Genomic DNA, 21,560 nt, shown 5'->3' with positions numbered 1-21,560 from the left:
CAGTTAGGCAAATTTAGGACACACATCACTGATAAAATAAAGTGCAAGCCATATTCTAATTTTGTCATTGTTCCAATAATGTTCTTTAGAGCTTGTCCCCCTCTTCATTACAGGATCCATGCAGATCATATATCACATGTAGCTGTCAGTCTCTTCAGTCTCTTTAATCTGGAAGTGTTTCTGGGCCTTTGCCTATCATGAGAATACAAGCCATTTTTCTATAAAATATTTCTCAATTTAGGTTTGTCTGATGTTCCAGCACAATTCCCAGCCAAAATATTGCATAAGTGATCTTGTATCCTTCTCAGAGTATCACACACCCAGAGGCATCTGATGTCCACCTACCCCTTTATTGATGTTTATTTTTATCATCTGAGCAAAATGTCATCCAATTTCTCTGCTATATACACCTATTTCCCTCTTGCAAATAACAAGCTATCTGTGGGAAAACATGTTAAAACAATATACTCTACTCCTCAAATTTTTCCCCTGGACAACACGACAATTATAAAATGATGGTCTTCCAATTCCTTTCCTATTCCCTCCACACTTAGTGTGAGGAAAAGCCCTCTCCACTGCTCTGTATTACTTATACATTTACCTGTTAGTTCCCAGTATGGATAAGTATATTCCTCTTTTATTCAATGGGTTATAATCCATTAACCTCCTTACTAATTATGATGCTCACATTATCCCCAACTTGGCCAGTGGGACCCCTCAGGCCCAAACTGGGTCCTATGTCTTTCTAATACGCACTCATCACTGCTGAGAGCACTTCCTTATTTCTGGCCCAACAAGATGTTCTAGACTCATCTGGTATGTTCCTGAGCCATCCCTAGAATAATCCATTTATCCAAGTGATTCTGGTTCCTTTCACTGGAGAACAGTATTTAGAAGCCAAGATCTGAGTGGTGCTAAGTGCGCTCCTTGCTACTGTAGTGCCACGGTTTTAAGCCATTTCTAGGAAAATATAATATGAACATATGTTCATATTGATACCTCCAATCCACAAGGTTCTTCTCTGCCTTCTCTAGTCACTATTTATTCTTCCCATCCTCTATGGTAAGAACCTGGGCTTGCAGGCGCCTGGGTGGCTCAGTCAATTAGGCGTCTGCCTTCGGCTCAGGTTGTGATCCCAGGGTCCTGGGATCGAGCCCTGCGTCCGGGCTCCCTGCTCAGCCAGGAGCCTGCTTCTCCCTCTCCCACTCCCCTCTCTCGCTGTGTCTCTCTCTGTCAAATAAATAAATAAAATAGCAGGGGGAGTGGGAGAGGGAGAAGCAGGCTTCCCGCGGAGCAGGGAGCCCGATGCGGGGCTCGATCCCAGGACCCTAGGATCACACCTGAGCTGAAGGCAGACGCCTAACCAACTGTGCCACCCAGGCACCCCTAAAATAAATAAAAGCTTAAAAAAAAAAAAAAGAACCTTGGCTTGCAACATCAATACATTTATTCATTTGCTTAATACAAAGTTTCTCAACTACAGCACTATGGACAATTTAGAATAAAAATTCTTTGTTGTGGGGGGGGGAGGATGGGAATCCTGTGTATTATTGCACATTTTGTAGCACAACCTGACTTCTATCGACTAGATGCCAGCAGCATCCCCCTCTAGTCATGAGAATCAAAAATATCTCCAGAAATTACGAATGTCCCCAACAGGCCAAAAGCCCCCAGGGAGAGAAGCACAATACACACAAAATAGTTTCAGCATTGCCTCTCTTATACTATTACCAAAAAAAAACAAGAACAAAAACAAAACAAAACACTAAAAAAGAGCTCTGTATTTGTTTTACAGGTTTTTTTTTTCCCCCATAGAATAAGCAGATAAAGTCAAGTACTATATTCAAAAGTTATCTGGACCAGTTCCCTTTCTTTCCCCTCTTCAGAGTGGTGGTTGCTCTTCACTTACTATTACTATACCATTGGGTTCATTTCCATTTGCATTCAATTTTAGGACTATTTTCCCTCATCCTTTTTAATTTTAATAAAACCTTTTGTTCTTATTTTTTTAATATATAGAACATGGACATGTTTTCTACAATTCCAAACCATACTAAAACCTAGAATCAGAGAATGTCCACTTTTCCCTACCTCTCTCCCCTGCTCTCCCTCTTATAATCAATTTCAACATTTGCTTTTCTTTTCTACAAAAAGATACATGTATGTCTTCTCTTACACAAAAGTAACATACTATATTTACTCTTCTGCAACTTTGCTTTTCTCACATATATTCTGTTTTTCATTTAACAGTTCATAGAGATCATCTTCATTTTTTCCACTGAATTTCACTATAAAGTCTATTATTTATTAAAATAACACTATGAAAGACTTAAAACCAAAAGCTTGACATTTTTAATTTTATAAACTCAATATAAAAAGCTCATGTTTACTTTTTAATTTTTTTTTTAAGATTTTATTTATTTATTTATTTATTTGAGAGACAGAGTGAGAGAGAAAGAGCACAAGAGGGGGGAGCGGGAGAGGGAGAGGCAGACTCCCTGCTGAGCAGGTAGCCCGATGCGGGACTCGATCCTGGAACTCCAGGATCATGATCTGAGCCGAAGGCAGTCGCTTAACCAACTGAGCCACCAGGCGCCCACATGTTTACTTTTTTAAAAGATTTATTTATTTTAGAGAGAGAGAGCAAGGGAGAGAGAAACTCAAGCAGCCCCCACGCTGAGCGGAGCCTGGCGTAGGGCTCAATCTCATGACCCTGAAATCATGACCTGAGCTGAAACCAAGAGTCGGACACTCAACCAAACACGTGACCCAGGCTCCTCAAGTTTTGAATTTTAAAAAGGAAAAGAAGAGCAGACATTCTAGTCCAAATTATTTTTTTACAGACAAAAGAAACTAAGGTTTAGAAGTAACAGTCTCAAAGCCACAAAGTTCAGCCCAAAAACCACATAACTAGCAAATAAGTACTAGACACTATGCTAAATACTAAAGAAACAAAGATGAATTTTTTAAAAAATCTTTCCACCTTCAAGAGAGCCATGTAAATAAACATCAATACAGTGTTACATTCAGTGCCAGACTTAAGTTGACCCTTGAACAACCTAAGGGTTAGGGAAGCCTAACCCCTCCCTCCACCATGCAGTCGAAAATATACATGTAGAACTTTTGTTTCCCCAAAACTTTACTAATAGCCTACTGCTGACCTGTAGCCTTACCAATAATATAAAGTTAATACACATTTTGTACGTTACATGTATTATACTACTATATTCTTACAATAAAGTAAGCTAGAGAAAAGAAAAGGTTATGAAGGAAAACATAAGGAAAAGAAAATACATTTATGGAACTACACTGTATTTATAAAATAAAATCCATGTATTAAGTGGACCCACACATTTCAAACCTGTAATGTTCAAGGGTCAAATGTACATCATTTACAAACAGTGAAGGAGGGAGGAGTTAAGTGTTTGTTTTATTGGTTTGTTTGATTTCAGGTTTGTTAATATGTCTACTGGGATAGAGGGCACATGGTATCAAAGAAAAGGATATGGAATTAAAAAAACAACATAAAAAACCCTAAGGAGTTAGAATGCCTGGGCTAGGGCACAAGGAAGGCATTTGTAGGAAAATGAGAAAAGATGATACTGGAGAAGCAAGCAGGAGATATATGGACTTTATTTTAAATGGGATGGGAAGACATCAATAGTTTTATTCTGCTTTTGCTATTAATTGTGTGACCTTGGAAATGTCATTTGACTTCTCTATGCCAAACTAAATAAACCAAGGATAATAACATATGTATCATTAAGTGTATTCATAAGAATAAATGCAGTGATATCTATAAAATCCTTATTAGAGTACCAAGCACATATAAAGTGTCCTATAAATGCTAGCCAGTATTTCAGCTCTAACATTCCACAATTCTAATTAATATTTATAAAACACTTCTAAAAATGAAATCTACAGTATCATCTGAAGAATATAATCTCTGCTGAACAAAGATTAATTGTATCTTTGGGAATACTATTAGACAACATAAATCATCACTGAAATGATAGTGAGGAAAGTTGAAGGACATCCAAAGAGTTATTAAAGATATAATTATTAAGAAAAAAAATATGCTTCATCAACTTGACTTCAACAGACAAATAAGATAGTATTTTCTTCTGCAGAAAATTTCTTTCACACTTTTAGGGAAACAACAAAATGCTGCAAAGGGTTAAAAAATCCTCCATCAACTTTTCCAAATCCTCTCAAATCAAGTGTAATAGCTCTACAATGTACCTCTCCGATGTCTTTCTCACAGTATTAAGTGTTTTGCAACTCAAGGAAAGGATCTGTTCTCTCCACATAGTAAGAATACAATAACAATTTCATAGTTGCCATTTCTTTGCCATTGCAAAAGTCTGTGTTGGTTAGTTAAAAAAAAAATTAATTATAAATAAAAATTGCAGGTATAAAGTGCAACAAAAAAAAGTGACAATCGTCAATATTTAGAGGCAAGAAAACAAGCATTACTACTTTCCAGTGACATCTAACCAGGAATATGGGGGAAATTTTCCCATCTTTGACTGCATTAACAGAAAATCACCCATAAGAGTTATGTAAATAATATTCATCTGCATTAAACATTTTTTTCCTAAATCCTCATTTTACTTTATAATGTTTAATGTCCAATAATTAGAAACAGACATGGATCCCAATCTCTTTTGGTTACACATAAGTAAACTGCAGCCAGAGACAACAGGAAGCACACCCCAAATCCCAAAGCTGGTCAGGAACAGAAGTGGGACTGATAAAGGCATCATACAAAATATTTTAAACGACATTTATGCAAGCAAGGATCTCATTTTCAATAATATTCTCAGAGAGAAGGACAATCCCCAAAAGATAAAAGCTTTGCGTATTTTCAAGACAATTAGATTTCCAGACAGAAAGACACAGAAGATCATAAAGAAAATAATTCTTCAAATTCAGTGAAATCTGCTCTGTGTATCTGATAAGGTAATTATATGGACTACCATTAGACAGAAATGTATTTTCAGAACAGCCAAGGGTAAGGAATAAAACTTCAAGTGTTTAGTTACATGTGGAAAACAATATAGTAAACATATCAAAGCATAGAGACAATAGTAGACACATACACATGCCCATAAAGAATATTCTAGCTCTATATAGCATCCCAAGTTATGAATCATTGTTTTCTATAGACACAGAATGTAAAACAATCAGAGAACAAAAAACTTTACCCTGCATCGTTTTATTAACAAGTCTGTGGCCATTATAAACAGAAGGAAGACTCCTCTGAGTCCAGCCTTTCATTACTAAATGAAATCAAGACAACAATTTATTCTTTATAGGGTAGAAAGATTATTTTATATAATTAATTAAGAACAAATGCATTCCAAGAAATTTTGTTATATTTCCATTATATTTCTATCATTAAAAGATGTGATTCTTGGAATTTCAACTAATTTGACTGCATACCTCCAGAAAATTAAAGTTTAAACCCAAACCCTACCTAAAACAGTATTATGTACTTAAGAAAATGTGCACTTAACATTAATTACCAATGAGAGCAAGTCACCTAATCAATACGTTTTTTGAAATTCTCAATTTTATACAAGAAAGGATTAAAAGTCTAGCTACTAAAGAAAAATTCACTTCATACAACTTCAGCTAAGAATCTTAAAATGCCTCAAGGTAACATTGCTCCTGGGGTGCCTGGGTGGCTCAGTCAGTTAAACATTTGACTCTTGATTTCGGCTCAGGTCATGATCTCTGGCATCAGCTCCACACTTAGCACAGAGCCTGCTTAAGATTCTCTCTCTCCCTCTGCTGCACCCCCCCTCCCACCATGTGCACACACATGCACACTCTCTCTTAAAAAAAAAAAAGATAACATTGCTCCTATCCTAACAAAAAGACTCATATAGCCTACACAAGCATAACTTTTCTTAAGTGTATCAAAACCCTGAGGTTGCAGGGCAACCACATGAATGGAATTCCACAGGATGACAAAACTCTCTCAGCAGATAGTACACATGAACTGATTCACCTCTGCCAGAACATGGGACAAATAGGATGTTACCACAAAAGCTGCTAAGAAACTAGCTCATATTTTAAAGTATTCGTAAAGGCTGAGTGAGTGAGTTAGTTTAGAATCTCTAGAAAATGCAGACAAAGGGGAACGTGTTCTTTTCCATGGACCTGTTCTACATGCTCACAAGAAAGCCTAGAGGGATAATACAAAAGATATGAGAGAGGCCTTCTTGGTGACACACAAACACAAAATGTTCTCCACTTTTCAGACATCAGAGCTGTTTACTAGATACAGGACTGTGGGCTACGATCAAGTAAAATTCTCTTACCCTTAGTTTTCAAATCTATAAAATGTAAATAATACACTTCACACAGGGCTCTATGAGAATTGGTCAAATAAAGTAACTGTTCAGCACTTGGCACATATCACGTGCTTAAAAAATTATACTTATTACTCAACTGATTCCAACTCCAAGTACCTATTTGATCATAAAATTAATGACAGCAACACAGGCTTGGCTGCCAGCTATGGAAAATCTAAAAGGCAAAGGAGTCAAAAATGGGGGGTTGAGAAGCACACAAAAGATCAATCTCAAATTCTGCTAATTTAATAAGATATTTAGAGAAACTCATCAGATATTATAAACCTATAAGAAATTTGCATTTATAATGAGAGGAAGAACTAGCTATTCAGGAGGAACCTGTGGTTCTCTTTTATGAAACGAAGAATCATCTCTTAATTTCCCCTGAAAGTTCATTATTTAAATATATTGGATTTTCATCAAGAGTATTTACTCTTTTTAACATGTTTTCATTTTATACCACAGACATTACAATAAATGGACTGGATTTATTGATAGGATTCTTTATTACTTCTGACTACAGAGAGAAACACTCGTTATTCTCTATGCCTTTTTTTTTTTTTCTTAACTCTTATCTTTATTAAATATCCAGGGGTTTTTTTGTTGTTGTTTTTTTTTAAGATTTTATTTATTTATTTGACAGAGACACAGCGAGAGAGGGAACACAAGCAGGGGGAGCGGGAGAGGGAGAAGCAGGCTTCCCGCTGAGCAGAGAGCCCGATGCGGGGTTCGATCCCAGGACCCTGGGATCATGACCTGAGCCGAAGGCAGACGCTTAACGACTGAGCCACCCAGGCACCCCTAAATATCCAGTTTGTCATCCATGTATCATTAGATTATACCATTTCTTCATTTGAAATACATTTCGGATTTACCCCTGACTCTCACATCTGACTGCTACTGCCTTAATGAAGTAGGAGATAGTGGAATGTTCATTTTCCTTGATGTAGATGTTTAACTTAAAAATGAACATTGTTAGATACTTAGGAGACAATTCATATTCCTTCAATTTCAACAATGAAAATAAAAGATGAAACAAAATAAGCTAGGAACAATCCAGAGCAAAGAAGTCTATTACTGATCATTGCCTTTTTCAACCCACAGTGTAGGTCAATCATGTATTGCTAAGAGACTATGCTACTGGAAAGGACAACTAAATAAATAAATTTAGAATGAAAGAGTAAAATACAAAAATGACAGAGAAAAGACAGAAGAGGGACCCAAACTGAGCAACCATGGAACCAACCTAACTTTGAATTTCTTGTTAGACAGGATGGTAAAACTCTTACTGTTTCGGTTAGCCTCTGTGGTACTTGCAAAGAAAGCATCCTACCTGATACATACATGCACACAGTTTAAGAGTTAATTATAATCTGTTCCCAAAGAACAAATTATAGACCTTTTTTAATGTTTCAAGTAGGTTATTTTCATAACAGATCATAAATATTCTTTCCTTGATTTATCACTTCATTTTATAATTTTTATTCTAGACATTAAAAAAGACAAATGTTTGTAAGACCAAAATCTTCTAAGTCAGAATCTCAGATGATACAGAGGCTGCTAGAAATAGGAAACAAAAATGCTTTGTAAATAAATATAGACAAAATACATATATAACCTGGGGCGCCTGGGTGGCTCAGTTGGTTAAGCGACTGCCTTCGGCTCAGGTCATGATCCTGGAGTCCCGGGATCGAGTCCCACGTCGGGCTCCCTGCTCAGCAGGGAGTCTGCTTCTCTCTCTGACCCTACCCCCTCTCACGCTCTCTATCGCATTCTCTCTCTCAAATAAATAAATAAAATCTTTAAAAAAAAAAATACATATATAACCTTAAAAACGAAAGTTTCCTATGCAGTTCTAATGAAAGCTATTTCTGATATCCTAAAGGCACCGTGTATACCATAGTCTTTACAAATGATTATGTGTGAACTGAGCCCTCAATTAAAAACTGCTAAACAACAGCAGTGTTAGATGACAGAAGCCAGCATTAAAAATGAGCAATCAATTCTTGTAATATACACAGATCATAATCATATGCAAAATAAAAGGCAAATTAACAAATGACTGTAACAAAGATGAAGTAGGAGATAGTGGAACAGTAAGCTTGATGATTTAGCTACTCACTGCTTCCTAAAATTCAAAAGTACCTTATAAGACTGCTTCAAAATTCTCTCACATCCAACCAAATTAATCAAACTTCAATTATGCTTCAGAATGGTTCTACTGGCATAGTGAGAATTTTTTTTCTTTACTGTAATAAGAAACCTTACAGCCACAGCTCTCAATAGTGTATCCACTGACCAAAAGAACCTTGAATATAGCATTACTTTACAGGCATTCAGTACGCAAAAGACATTCCACATCAACTGATAGCACAAAAATAAAGGTAGCTGATAGGTGATTTTTGGTTGTTTTTGTTTTTAGAACGTGCCTCTCACACTAAGTCCTTCTGCAAAGGGCTTACTGAAAAAAAGAAAAAAAGAGTACTTATTCCAAAGCCAGATCCTGAAGAAGGAGCTAGACTGTTAATACTAAGCTTGTCTTTCACGGATTTTAGGTAGGCACTAACAAGTACGGGCAAGGTAAAAGTCCTGAACTCACTCCCATTTATAAAATCTCCACTGATTACAGGGTCCTACAAGATCAAAGCCATTACAAGATCTTGTTCCAACTCACATCTCCAGTCATAGCACAATATTCTTCCAGAAACAGCTACTGCCATCTCTAGCCTAGGTTCTGCAATAGTCTGCTAACTGGTCTCAGCAGGCACTCTTACTCCTCTCCAATCTAATTTCCCCATTTTCACTAGAGTGATTTTAAAATGCAAATGTCACTTACCACTGTTCTTAAAGTCCAAACCCTATTAACATGGCCTAGAGAACCCTGTCTAATCTTGCCCCTGCCTCCACCCACCATCCTCATTCCTTGCCACTCTTCCTGTTACCCAGTAAGCTTCCAGGCATAGGCTTTTCTGTACTTAAAAAGCTCCTAAATCCTTTCTGCTTGCAGGGCCTTCACACACACTACCTACCAACCTCCTATCTCTTGCTAGGTCTCAACCCAAGCACTTCCCCTTACTACAAATTCCACAGATCCATTATGTCTCAGTATTAGCATTATTTCATCCAAAATGTTCCCTAACCCCTGAACTGTATTAGGACTCCTTCTAATACACTTTCAGAGCACATTATACTTCTCTTTTATGAAACTTACCACAACTGTAATTAATTACTTTACAATATTTCATTTTTTTTTCTCCAACCAAATTGTAAGCTCAGTGAGGGAGAAGATCAAGTATGTTGTATTTGTTCCTATAACTCCAGCAGCTATCAAAGTGCCTAGCCCAAAACAGATGCTCAATAAACAGATGCATAGTTAATGAATGAATGCAATAAATCAACATATAGCAAAATTCCAGGCCCCAGGCTATGAAAACTCTCTAAGAGCCAATCTTTTGAAGTTAGTCAGCTGTTCACTGAATTGCAAAAGGAAAGGTAACTTACCCACTTACCTAATAGCTACATATACCCATAGCTATGTTAGACATCAATGTATGCTATATTCATTTAGTAGCCACAATAATCCTGTGGGGCAGCTATCATTTGCTCCACTTCCTAGATGAAGCAACTGGGTACCAAAATGGCAAGTACTCTTCCAACATCACAGGAGACAGAAGTGAAATTCTGGCTCTAATGTCATCTATAGTATAACAATATAGCATCACCACAGTAACTATTTAGGCAGTGGCTAAAGAAAGGCTCTCAGTAAAAATGTCACAGGGACACCTTTGGATGGTCATGATCCCTCATTAAATAAGCTGAATTACAAAACCTTCAAGGAGCCATGAAACTCCAATGTCATGAGTCTATGCTACTTTTCAGTAGCAGCATTAGGGGAATTTCTGCCAAACTGTGCATGGTTGCATAAGAGAAACTAGGGAGGTGAAAGAACCACAGGTTACACTGTGTCCTCCCCCAGTTCCAACAACAGAGACCAATTTACTTGCCATTACAATGGCCTGTCAAAATACAAAGGCCATGGGCAGTTCTCAGCCAACTTAGAGAGTTCTGACCCCCTAAAATCTCTCTCTCAAGCCCTCCTATTCTATACAATGATGATGATACAAGGCCTTCCCTGCCTACCAAAGATAGATTTTCAACATTTGCAAAGGAACTGCAGCTTCTGTCTACTTCCCACTACTCCTCCTGCTTCAAGGTGACCTAAATAAATAAATAAATAAGATTCCTCCCATCTCAATGCTTGAGAGAATTAAAAGAATCACAATTTCTGGATTACCAACACACAGGGCTGGCCCAGGAGAAGAGGAGATGGTAGATGAGTGTAGTTAGAATGAGATTCTCTCAGCTGCTACACTGCTGCTTATTCTTTATGCACAGAACAATAATTATTATATATTTTAATGGATCAATAAAACTCATTGATTTAATGTAGCAGTTCTCAATTTAAATGAATACTAGATACAACTGGAAGAGCTAAAACATATTCTGCATGCATGAACTTACCCTACCCCCACAATAAAACTATCAAATCATAATTGACACTAATGTCCAAGCAAGAATAATTTTTAAAAGCTCCACAGATTATGATATACATCTCTAATTCAGAGAAGCTGTTTTATTATATTACAACACAAAACTCCTTATTCATTCAAACAATGATTGGCTATGTGTGAGAGTGAAGTGACAAAATTACATAAATGAGTAAACTCCTAAGTGTATTAGATTTACACACTGCACTTAACACACACATTAATACTCATTTTCATTAAGAAATACCTCCTCTCCCATTTCTTTGAATTACATGGCTTTCTTAATCTTTTTCTTTTTTCCCACATTTGATAAAGAAGGATACTAGAAGAATTTTATATTCCTCTTATTTCTTCAATGAGGGGGAAAAATAGTTTACACACGCCAAAAAGCAGGGAGAACATACATACTGGTTTAACTGGGACAGCCAGCTTTATGTGTATTGTGCAGGAGTAATTACTGAGTGATACCCCTCACTCTCAAAAACATCCTGGTTTGATAATATATTAGATCAGAAGTAGGCCACTCTTTTCATTTCTATGTAATTTTTTTTAAATTGAGTATAATTCACATGTCATAAAACTCACCTTTTTAAAGTATACAAATCAGAATTTGTCTTACTATATTCAAAGTTACAACCATCCCCACTATCTAATTCTAGAATATTTCTGTCATCCCCAAAAGAAACTCAATGCCCATTAACAATTTAAAACAAAACAAAACAAAACCACACAACACACACACAAAATCTACTGGGGAAATTAAAAAAAAAAAAAAAAAAGAGAAGAAAGAGAAGAAAGAAAGAGAAGAAAAGAAAGAAAGGAAAGAAAGAAGGAAGAAAGGAAGAAAGGAAGAAAGGAAGAAAGGAAGAAAGGAAGAAAGGAAGAAAGAAAGAAAGAAAGAAAGAAAGAAAGAAAGAAAGAAAGAAAGAAAGGAAAAGAAAAGAAAAGAAAAGAAAAAAAAGAAAGAAAGAAAGAAAGAAAGAAAGAAAGAAAGAAAGAAAGAAAGAAAGAAAGAAAAAGAATTTGAAACCAAAAAAAGAAACAACAATCATTCCTCACTCCTCCCTCTCCACAACTCCTGGCAATTACTTTCTGCCTCTCTATGGATTTGCCTATTTGAGATATTTCAAATAAATGGAATCCTACAATATGAAGACTTTTGTGTCTTCTTTTACTCAGCATAATGTTTTCAAAGTTCATCTGTGTTAAGTATTATCAGTACCTCGCTCCTCTTTTGGCTGAATAATACTGTATTTTATGAAATACCACATTTCATTTATCCATTCAACAGCTGATGGAAATCTGGGTTGTTTCCACTCTATTATAAATAATGCTGCTATGAACATGTATGTGTGTGTGGACATGTTTTCAGTTCTCTTGGATATATAGCTAGGAGCAGAACTGACGGGTCATATGGTAACTCTATGTCATTGAATCTGTTTGGGGAGTACTGCAATCTTAAGTCTTCCAATCCATAAATACAGTAATCTCCTGTCTTTGCATTTATTTAGGTCTTCTTTAATTTCTTTCAATGATGTTTTGTAGTTTTTGTGTACAGGGGTTACACTTCTTTTGTTAAATTTACTCCTAAGTATTTTATTCTTTTGATGCTATTATAAATAGAACTGCTTAATTTCATTTACAGATTTCACTGCTAACATTCTACATCATTCTTGATACCAAGAACTTTCAATGATATTTTAAAAAGTAATTAGAAAAGTTAACTGTATTTAAGTATAAATACCATGGATCTTTTAATTATGATCTACTAAAACAGGGAAAAAAACTGATCTAAACAAGCAAGAAACCCTACCGGGTACCCACTTTGCTAAAAGAGCTTTTTGAAAAACCAGAATCAAGCAATGTCAAATAATTTTAATCCCAATGTCATTATTGGCCAATGCAACTACATTACACACACACACACACACACATACACGCACGCACACATACAATGCCCTATATATATTCCCTTACAAAATACACACACAAAAAAATCACTCATACTGTAACAATAAGTTTGCCACACAACCTTGGAGGAAACTATCTTACTGTTAATTTTTAATGCAATCAGAGGTTTTTGACCTTATGGAATTATCTTTCAGTTACTTTTAATATAAGAACATTCTCCTTTGTTCCCTCTAAAATAGGATGCTTTCATTAGTGCTTACAAACAATTAAATCCAGGCAAAAATTCAAATTCTAAATTAATTTAAGACTATCATTAAACTACTGTTTTATGGAAAATGACTAAAGCATTCCATTTCAGCCAGAATTGTACATGTTGTATCTAATTACACATTTTAAAAATACAATGATATGTTGTATGAACGCAATAACGGCCATTAGTCACTATTTAAAGAAATGATTCAACAAGGAAAACAAACTTTAGTTCAAATATAGAGCTTATACATTCATGGTCACTGCTTGAAAATGCAGCTGTATCGTTGTATGTAACTTTCACAAAGGCAGAATGTACCCTACAAACATTCACACCTAATTTTATAAAGTTGACGTATAGTAAATTGTTATAAATTTTAGGTAAAATTCAAAAATACTAACATCTCATTAAAGAAATAAGATCAACAAAAGTACAGACCACATTGAGAAAATAATCCCTGACCAACTAGAAAAGGGATTGCTTGAAGAATTCTGTGGGTATTATGACATATTCTGACCTGCAAATTCTAATGCTATAAACCTTTCAAAAGAAAGGCAAGAAATCATTATGATTCAAGGCCACTATGAACAATGCAGAGGTTGTACCTTGTACATGAGTGAGTGGCCAAGAGAGCGCAAATGGGGACTGAAATCCAATTTGTTCTCTACCTTCTAAGCACTGAATGCTCACAGAGGGCAGCATCCACCAAAAACTGGGAGACGAACCTTTTTCTAGCTTTGTAAAAACTAGCTGTGGCCTGGCTATGACACCTCCAAATAACTAACTACTTGTAAGAAAGTTAAGACAATTGAAATACAGAATATTGGTGCCCCTACTTAAAATCGTACCACCACAATATCACTGCTTACTATGTGTTTATTTAGAATGTTTAGGTAAAATCATCAATAGAATAAATCATAAATAGGTTGGGGGAGGAGAGAAGTCATGTAAAAATCTAAAGAGTGATTTAAATATGGCATTTATCTTAATTTGGATTTCTTTGATTAATAACAGGTTATATATTTTTATATGTTTTGATCCTATACTTTTGGATTAGAGACATTTTAAAGCAAAATACTAAAAAATTTGAGAAGCTTAGGAATAAAATGTTCAGAGCCTATTCCTATTAGGCCCTATTCCTATTAGAGAAATAACAGACCTTGTTTTACGTAATACGTAATAAAGTGCTAAAAATGGTGTACTGATTACAAATACTGGTCACTTAAGCATCTTAAATTCACTACAGAAATTAAGTAAGTTTGACGGCAACTGGAAGTAAGATTTTCTAAATTGTGAAACTATGCTTCCTTAAAGCAAGAAATACTATTATTTTAAAATGATATAAATTATTAACCATGATAAATACTCCAAATACTAACTAAAAAGATACTATAACTTCAAAAAATTTTATCAGACCAGTCTATAAAATTTGTTTTTATTTCTAGATATACCAATGAATTGTCACGTGATTTTCAGTGACTCACTTCCTCACTACCTCACTCAATTCTACGAAGTGGAGCAAAAATATAGCTCAAACTCCTACAGAAAATTATGAGAATAAAACCAGAGAGCATCCTCGGCTCCTTACAGATAGGCTCAATATTATTAAAATCACTATTAGAAAAGAGACTTTGTGGGGCGCCTGGGTGGCTCAGTTGGTTAAGCGACTGCCTTCAGCTCAGGTCATGATCCTGGAGTCCCTGGATCAAGTCCCGCGTCAGGTTCCCTGCTCGGCGGGGAGTCTGCTTCTCCCTCTGACCCTCCCCCATCTCATGTGCTCTCTCTCATTCTCTCTCTCTCTCAAATAAATGGATAAAATCTTAAAAAAAAAAAAAAGAAAAGAGACTTTGTAAACTACCCTTATTAAGATTAAAGCCCAACCACACATAACCATTCATTCCCAGATTAATTACACCTACATAAGAGCAATGTCCTGTCTTCACACGGGACATGGAAGAGAAATAAAAGACACAGTTAAAACAAGGTGTGGAAATGAAAATGAGGTTCTAGTCTATCACCACCAACTTACTCTCCATATTAACATTCCCTTCATTTGTAAAATGCAGATATTCCAAAAACTTTTCAGGCCGTCATAATGATTTCCGGAAAAACTGCTTTGCCAATAATTATACCCTGTATAAACATGGATTTTGTCATCAATTCTCTATTTTATGATTCAAATACTACACATAATTGAAAACTTTTAACCTTATTTCATCTGAATCAAACCTATACATAAATGCTGTTGTATCTTTATTTATAAAGATGAATATGATTTGGGATATACCATCATACTCAGAATCAGAAAATTTCTTAATGATTATGGAAAAGAATTCAGAAATGCGGACAGGCATGCAATGGAATTTAGGAATTGGCATTTTTGGTGCTAACATGTAATTGTTCATAAACATAAAATGTATACATTTACCTGCTATATTTTTGCGTGTTTTGATCTTATTTTACATAAATGGAATCACAAATTATGAATTCTTTGTTCCTGGCTTCTTTTGAGAAACGTGTTTGCAAATTTCACCCGTGCAGCATGTAGCTGTACTTCAACCACTTTTATGGTTGAAAAGTACTGCGTTATATGAATAGATCACAATTTTATTTATTCAGTCAACTGTTGATGAACAATGTAATGAGTTTGAAGCTATTACAAATACCGCTGCTACCAATGTTATTAACACATCTCTTAGTGCACATGTTCATGCATTACTCTCAGGGATATACCCATGGAAAGAAATTACTGGGTCAGAGGGTATGCAAATATTAAAGTGTTTCCTAAAGTGGTTGTAATAATATACATTCCCACCAGCAGTGTTTAATGAGTTCTCATAACTTAACATCCTCTCCAAAACTTGTACTGTCCATCTCTTTTTTAATTTTAGCCACTCCAGTGGTTTATGATGAAGCCTCTTCAGTTTTAATTTATATTTCTCATGTTACTAATGAGGTTAAATACATTTTTCTTATGTTTCGTGCATATCTGGATTTCTTTTATGAAGTGTCTTTTCATGTCTCTTGTCATTTTTCTATTGTTTCTGTCATACTGATTTGTAAAAGTGCTTTGAACATTGATACATACATACATTTTGTCTGTTACACATATTGTAAGTATGTTCTTCCACTCTGGCTTCCCTCACTATGCTATTAGTAACTTGACAAGAATAAAATTTCTTTTTTTTTTTTTTAAAGATTTTATTTATTTATTTGACAGAGAGAGAGAGAGAGAGAGATAGCGAGAGCAGGAACACAAGCAGGGGGAGTGGGAGAGGGAGAAGCAGGCTTCCTGACGAGCAGGGAGCCCGATGTGGGACTTGATCCCAGGACCCTGGGATCATGACCTGAGCCGAAGGCAGACGCTAACGACTGAGCCACCCAGGCGCCCGACAAGAATACAATTTCTTAATTTTAAGGTCATAAAATGTATCAACTGTTTTATTTATATTAGTGGATTTTATTTCTTTTAAAGAAATCTTTACCTGTCAGAAGATCATGAACATACTCTTATACTAGCCTCTAAGGTTTATAGTTTAGCCTTTGACACTGAGATGTACAAATTAATCTTAACTTGATTTTTGCCTGTGGTATGGAAGATGAGTCATTTTTTTTCTGTATGGATCACCAATTGTTCTAGTATCATCTGTTAAATAATTCTTTCCCTACTACTCTACAGTGCCAGTTTTGTCATAAAGCATGCATCCATGTACATACACACTGGTCCTCTTCCAGGCTCTTTATTTCTTTTGTTTATCCTTCTGGCATTATTTCATGAAAGTAATTATTGTAGATTTATAAGTTTTGAGGAAAGAAAATCCTTCTGCTTTTGCAATACTACCTAAGCTATTCTTGGGCCAAAAAATTTCCTTCAAAACACAAAATGAAAACAAACTAATAAAAATTTTATAATATTGGTTAGGATTAAATCGAGAATAAGCCTCAAATGTGCATAGATTTTAACATTCAGAAAAATAAAACCTTAATGGGCAACTAAATTAACCCTATATAAAGAATGTTCTGGACCAATGCTGACAAAGCTTTAAAAACAAACAAGAACACCTCAGAAGGATTCAGCTGATACCAAGTAACTTATATGAATACAAACACAAAGCTCACCACTATGTAAAATAATACAAAAAACTTCTTCACTCAACAATCTCACACCACAACGTCCAGCATCCAAACAAAAATTACAGGGAATGGAAAGAAACAGGAAATGTACCCCATACTAAGAAAAGAGTCAATCAATATAAAGATACTCAGGAATGATAAAGTTAATGGAATTAACAGATGAGGGCATTAAAACAATGATTATAAATAAGCTCTAAATGTTAAAACAGGTAAAGGAAAACAGTAACATGATAAGAAGAGAAATGGGAGAAATAAAACTACCAGAGATAAAAAATAATTATCAGAAATAAAAAACACACTGGATGAGAGTAAGAAAAGATAATATATTGCAGAAGAAAAGATCAGTGAACCTAGAAATATGACAATATTAACCATCCAAAAAGAAAAAAGAGAAAAAAAAGTACAAATGCTGTAAGAGACAATATCAAATGTATAAAATTCTCTCCCCCACCTCAAAAAACAAATAACCAACTCTGGGGTCAGATATTTGAAGAAACAGTGCCAGTATTTTTCCAAATTTGGTTAAAAAAACTCAAGGAAACCTAAGAAGGATCTTCTCAAAGAAAACCATACTAAGGCACATCATAATCAAATGACTAAAACACAATCACTGAAAAAGTCTTAGACCAGTCAAAGAAAATAGAAAAATTACATCAGGGTCAGGGGCGGGGTCGTGCAGAGTAAGAAAAACAGCACACTTTGTATCAGAAACTATGTAAGCTATTTCAGAAAGGATTTCACAACGTATTACCAAAGATAAAGAGGGACATCTCAAGATACAGAACCCAATTCATCAAGAAAACAGAAGAAAATTAAATATGCATGCAACTAATATTAGAGCTTCCAAAATACATGAACCAAGAAGTGAAAGGAGAAAGTCCACAATTAAAGCTGAAGATTCCACACTCCTCTCTCAGCAATTACTGAAACAAACAGAAAATCAGAGGGATAAATTTTGAAAGACACTATCAACCAATTTGACCTAATTAACATTTTTAGAAAGTTCTACTCTACAACAGCACAATACACGTTCTTCTTAAGTGCGCACAAAACATTCACTAACACAAATAACATTATGCACTTCATAATAAATACAAAAAATATGTTCTTGGACCACAACATAATTAAATTAAAAACAAAGAGAAACAGGGCGCCTGGGTGGTTCAGTCGGTCAAGCATCTACCTTTGGCTCAGGTCATGATCCCAGGGTCCTGGGATCAAACCCCATGTCCGTCGGGCTCTCTGCTCAGTGGGGAGCCTACTTCTCCCTCTCACCCTGCTTGTGTGAGTTCTCTCTCTCTGTCAAATAAATAAATAAAATCTTAAAAAAAAAATAGAGAAGCATAACTAAAAAATTAGCCAAATATTTGACAATTAAATAGGTCAAAAAAATCACAAAGGAATTTAAGAATTCTTTGAACTCTGTGTAAATGAACACAAAACTTTATAAAAATGCAGAAAAAGGAAAATTTTAACTAATAATTGCTCCTTTAGAAAAAGAAGGAAAATCTCTAATACCAGAACAAAGGAGGGGATATCACTATAAATCCTTCAAACATTAAAAAGAGTAGGGATTATAATATGCAACTTTATGCCAATAAATGACAATTTACCTGAAATGGACAAATTTACTTGAAAGACACAAACAACTAAAGCTTATTTAAGAAGAATTACAATAAATCTGAATAGCCCAAATCAAAGAAATTGAGTTCATAGTTTAAAACCTTCCCAGAGGGACGCCTGGGTGGCTCAGTCGGTTAAGTGTCTGCCTTCAGCTCAGGTCATGATCCCAGGGTTCTGGGATTGAGTCTTGCATCAGGCTCCTTGCTCAGCCTGAAGCCTGCTTCCCCCTCTGCCTGCCACTCCCCCTGCTCGTTCTTTCTCCCTCTGTCAAATAAGTAAATAAAATCTTTAAAAAAAATAATAAAACCTTCCCACAAAGAAACTCCAAACCCAGAGGTCTTCATTAGTGAATTCTACCAAACAATTAAGCAAAAACACCACATGCATGGAAACTTTTCCAGAAGAGGAAATCTTTCCAACTCACTCTTATCCAGATACAAAAGCCAGACAAAACATTGTAAAAAAACTACAAACCAATAGCTACTATGAGCACAGATGAAAAAAAAGTTAACTAAATTTTAGCAAATTAATCCAGCAATATATAAAGTATAACAAGTCATGACCAAGCAGAGATTATCTCAGAAATGCAAGATTCCTTAGTTTGGTATTCAAAAAAAAATCAACATAACTAACTACATTAATAGATAAGAGAGAAAAAAAAAATCTGATCATCTCAATAGATGCAGAAAAACTGTTTGATAAAAATTCAATACCCATTCACAATTAGAAAAAAAATCTCAGCAAGCTATGAATAGAACTTAATCTCAGAAAGGGTATCTGTTAAAAATCTATAGTTAACATAATACTTAGTGGTGAAAAAGTGAATATTTTTGACCTAACATCAGGAGTAAGGCAAGAATGTTAGCTCACCACTTCTATTCAACATTGCACTGGGACTACTAGGCAGTGCAGTAAAGCAAGCAAAAAAATTAAAGGATAAAAAATTTAAGGGAGTCTTTATTCACAGACAAGATGATGGTCTACACAGAACATTTGAAGAACTATAAAAAATGCCACTAGAATGGGGAGCCTGGGTGGTGCAGCTGGTTAAGCATCCGATTCTTGGTTTCGGCTCAGGTGGTGATCTTAGGGTCATGAGATGAAGCCCCATGTCTTACTAAGTACAGTCTCTCCCCCCTCCCTCTGCCCCTCCCACTTGTGCCTCTTTCTGTCTTGCTCTCTCTCTAAAATAAATAAATCTTTTTAAAAAATGTTACTAGAGGGGCGCCTGGGTGGCTCAGACAGTTAAGTGTCTGCCTTTGGTCATGGTCATGGTCCCGGGGTCCTGGGATCGAGCCCCACATTGGGCTCCCTGCTGACCAGGGAGCCTGCTTCTCCCCTCTCCCTCTGCCTGCCATTCCCCCTGGCTTGTACTCTCTCTCTCTGTCAAAAAAAAAAAAAAAAAAAAAAAGTGTTACTAGAACTAATAATGAGCTTGGCAGAATCACAAATTACAAAGTTTAATACAAAAATCAATTATAAGTCTACATACAAACACCTGAAAACTGACTTTCTTTACATTACCACTTACAATAACATAAAAATATAAAATAGAGATCAACTTAACAAAATAGGTGTAATATGTTTATATTGAAAACTCTAAGAAAAACTAAAGACAACAGAGAAAGGTACCAAGTTCATGTATCAGAAGACTCAACATCCTTAGCAGGTCAATTCTCCTCAGTGTAGCCTCTAGGATAAAAGCATTCACAATTGAAATCTCATTAAGTTTTGTAAAAACTGTCAAGCTGATTCTAAAATACATAGAAAGAAATGGAAAGAATGCAGAGTAGAAAAACAATTTTGAAATAGAAGAACAAAGGTGGAGGATGTACACTACCTGATTTTAAGACTTGCTACAAAGCTACGGTAATCATTAAGACAGTGCAGTATTGTCATACATAGATATACAGATCAATAAAATGAAAAAGTCCTAAAAATGACCCACATATAATGATCAGTTGATTTTCCACAAAGGTACCAAGGTAATTCAACAGGGAAAAATACAATATTTTCAAAATTGCTTCTGGAAAAATTTGATTTTCATATGCAAAGAAATAAATCTTATCCCTTACCTCACGCCATATACAAAAGTTAACTCAAAAGTGGATCACACACCTAAAATATAAGAGTCCAATGCAGTTCCAAGACACAAGGGAAAGGAAAAAAGGTAGAAAAAATTTTCCCAATCCCTGTACCAGCCTCCCCAGTTTCTACCCCAAATTAGGGCAGAATTGTAGGGAAAACTCCTAACCTGAAGCTCTTCAGTCAACACATGAATCTATTCAAAAGGAAAGCACTTCCCATCTAAGTACTCACAGTAACTCCTAAGCAAGTAGTTATTAACTCAAACACAACCCTCATAGAAGCCTGCCATGAAGAATAAGACATATGTCTATGGATGCATAGACATAGAGTCCAGTGGAAGCAACATCATAAAGGATTCCTTTAAGTTTAAACAGGACCCAAAATATAACAGCTAAAGTTATGCCCTCAGCCATCCCTGAGGTTCACAGAAGGTGCAGAGTTCTGAACTATGGGCATCAAAATGGCTAAATTCCTATAGTGCTTACCTCAAATCACTTAGTTTTGAACAGTTAGTGGACAAAAGAAATGTAAATAAGATAAAGAGAAAAAACAAATATTCAAAAATTTACAGAACACTAACCAAGGTTTATATTTAAAAATGGGCATTAGACTCTATTATTCCCATCCTGCCTGTGTGTATACAAG

General features: G+C 35.4%; 1 protein-coding gene across 25 annotated transcripts in view; it reads right to left on the bottom strand.

Moving 5' to 3' along the window:
- MEF2A (myocyte enhancer factor 2A) overlaps positions 1 to 21,560 on the bottom strand; it is a 175,793-nt gene that overhangs the window by 112,776 nt on the left and 41,457 nt on the right. For 4 of the 25 annotated variants that reach the window (XM_054513342.2, XM_064569977.1, XM_064569978.1 and 1 more), the window contains exons 3-4: positions 20,460 to 20,519; positions 18,388 to 18,503 (exon numbers count right to left, since the gene is read on the bottom strand). The exons of 19 other annotated variants lie outside the window; for them this stretch is intronic. The gene's annotated coding sequence lies outside the window, so the exon portion shown is untranslated. The remainder of the gene's footprint in view (positions 1 to 18,387; positions 18,504 to 20,459; positions 20,520 to 21,560) is intronic. 2 more of the 25 variants (XM_045899498.3, XM_054513343.2) reach the window with 2 other exon arrangements.

This window comes from Mirounga angustirostris, unplaced genomic scaffold (assembly GCF_029215605.1).
Source record: "Mirounga angustirostris isolate CCGP_5_RB_7025 unplaced genomic scaffold, mMirAng1.0.hap1 SCAF_9, whole genome shotgun sequence".
NCBI classification, from domain to species: domain Eukaryota; kingdom Metazoa; phylum Chordata; class Mammalia; order Carnivora; family Phocidae; genus Mirounga; species Mirounga angustirostris.
This window is presented reverse-complemented; position numbering and strand designations above follow the sequence as displayed.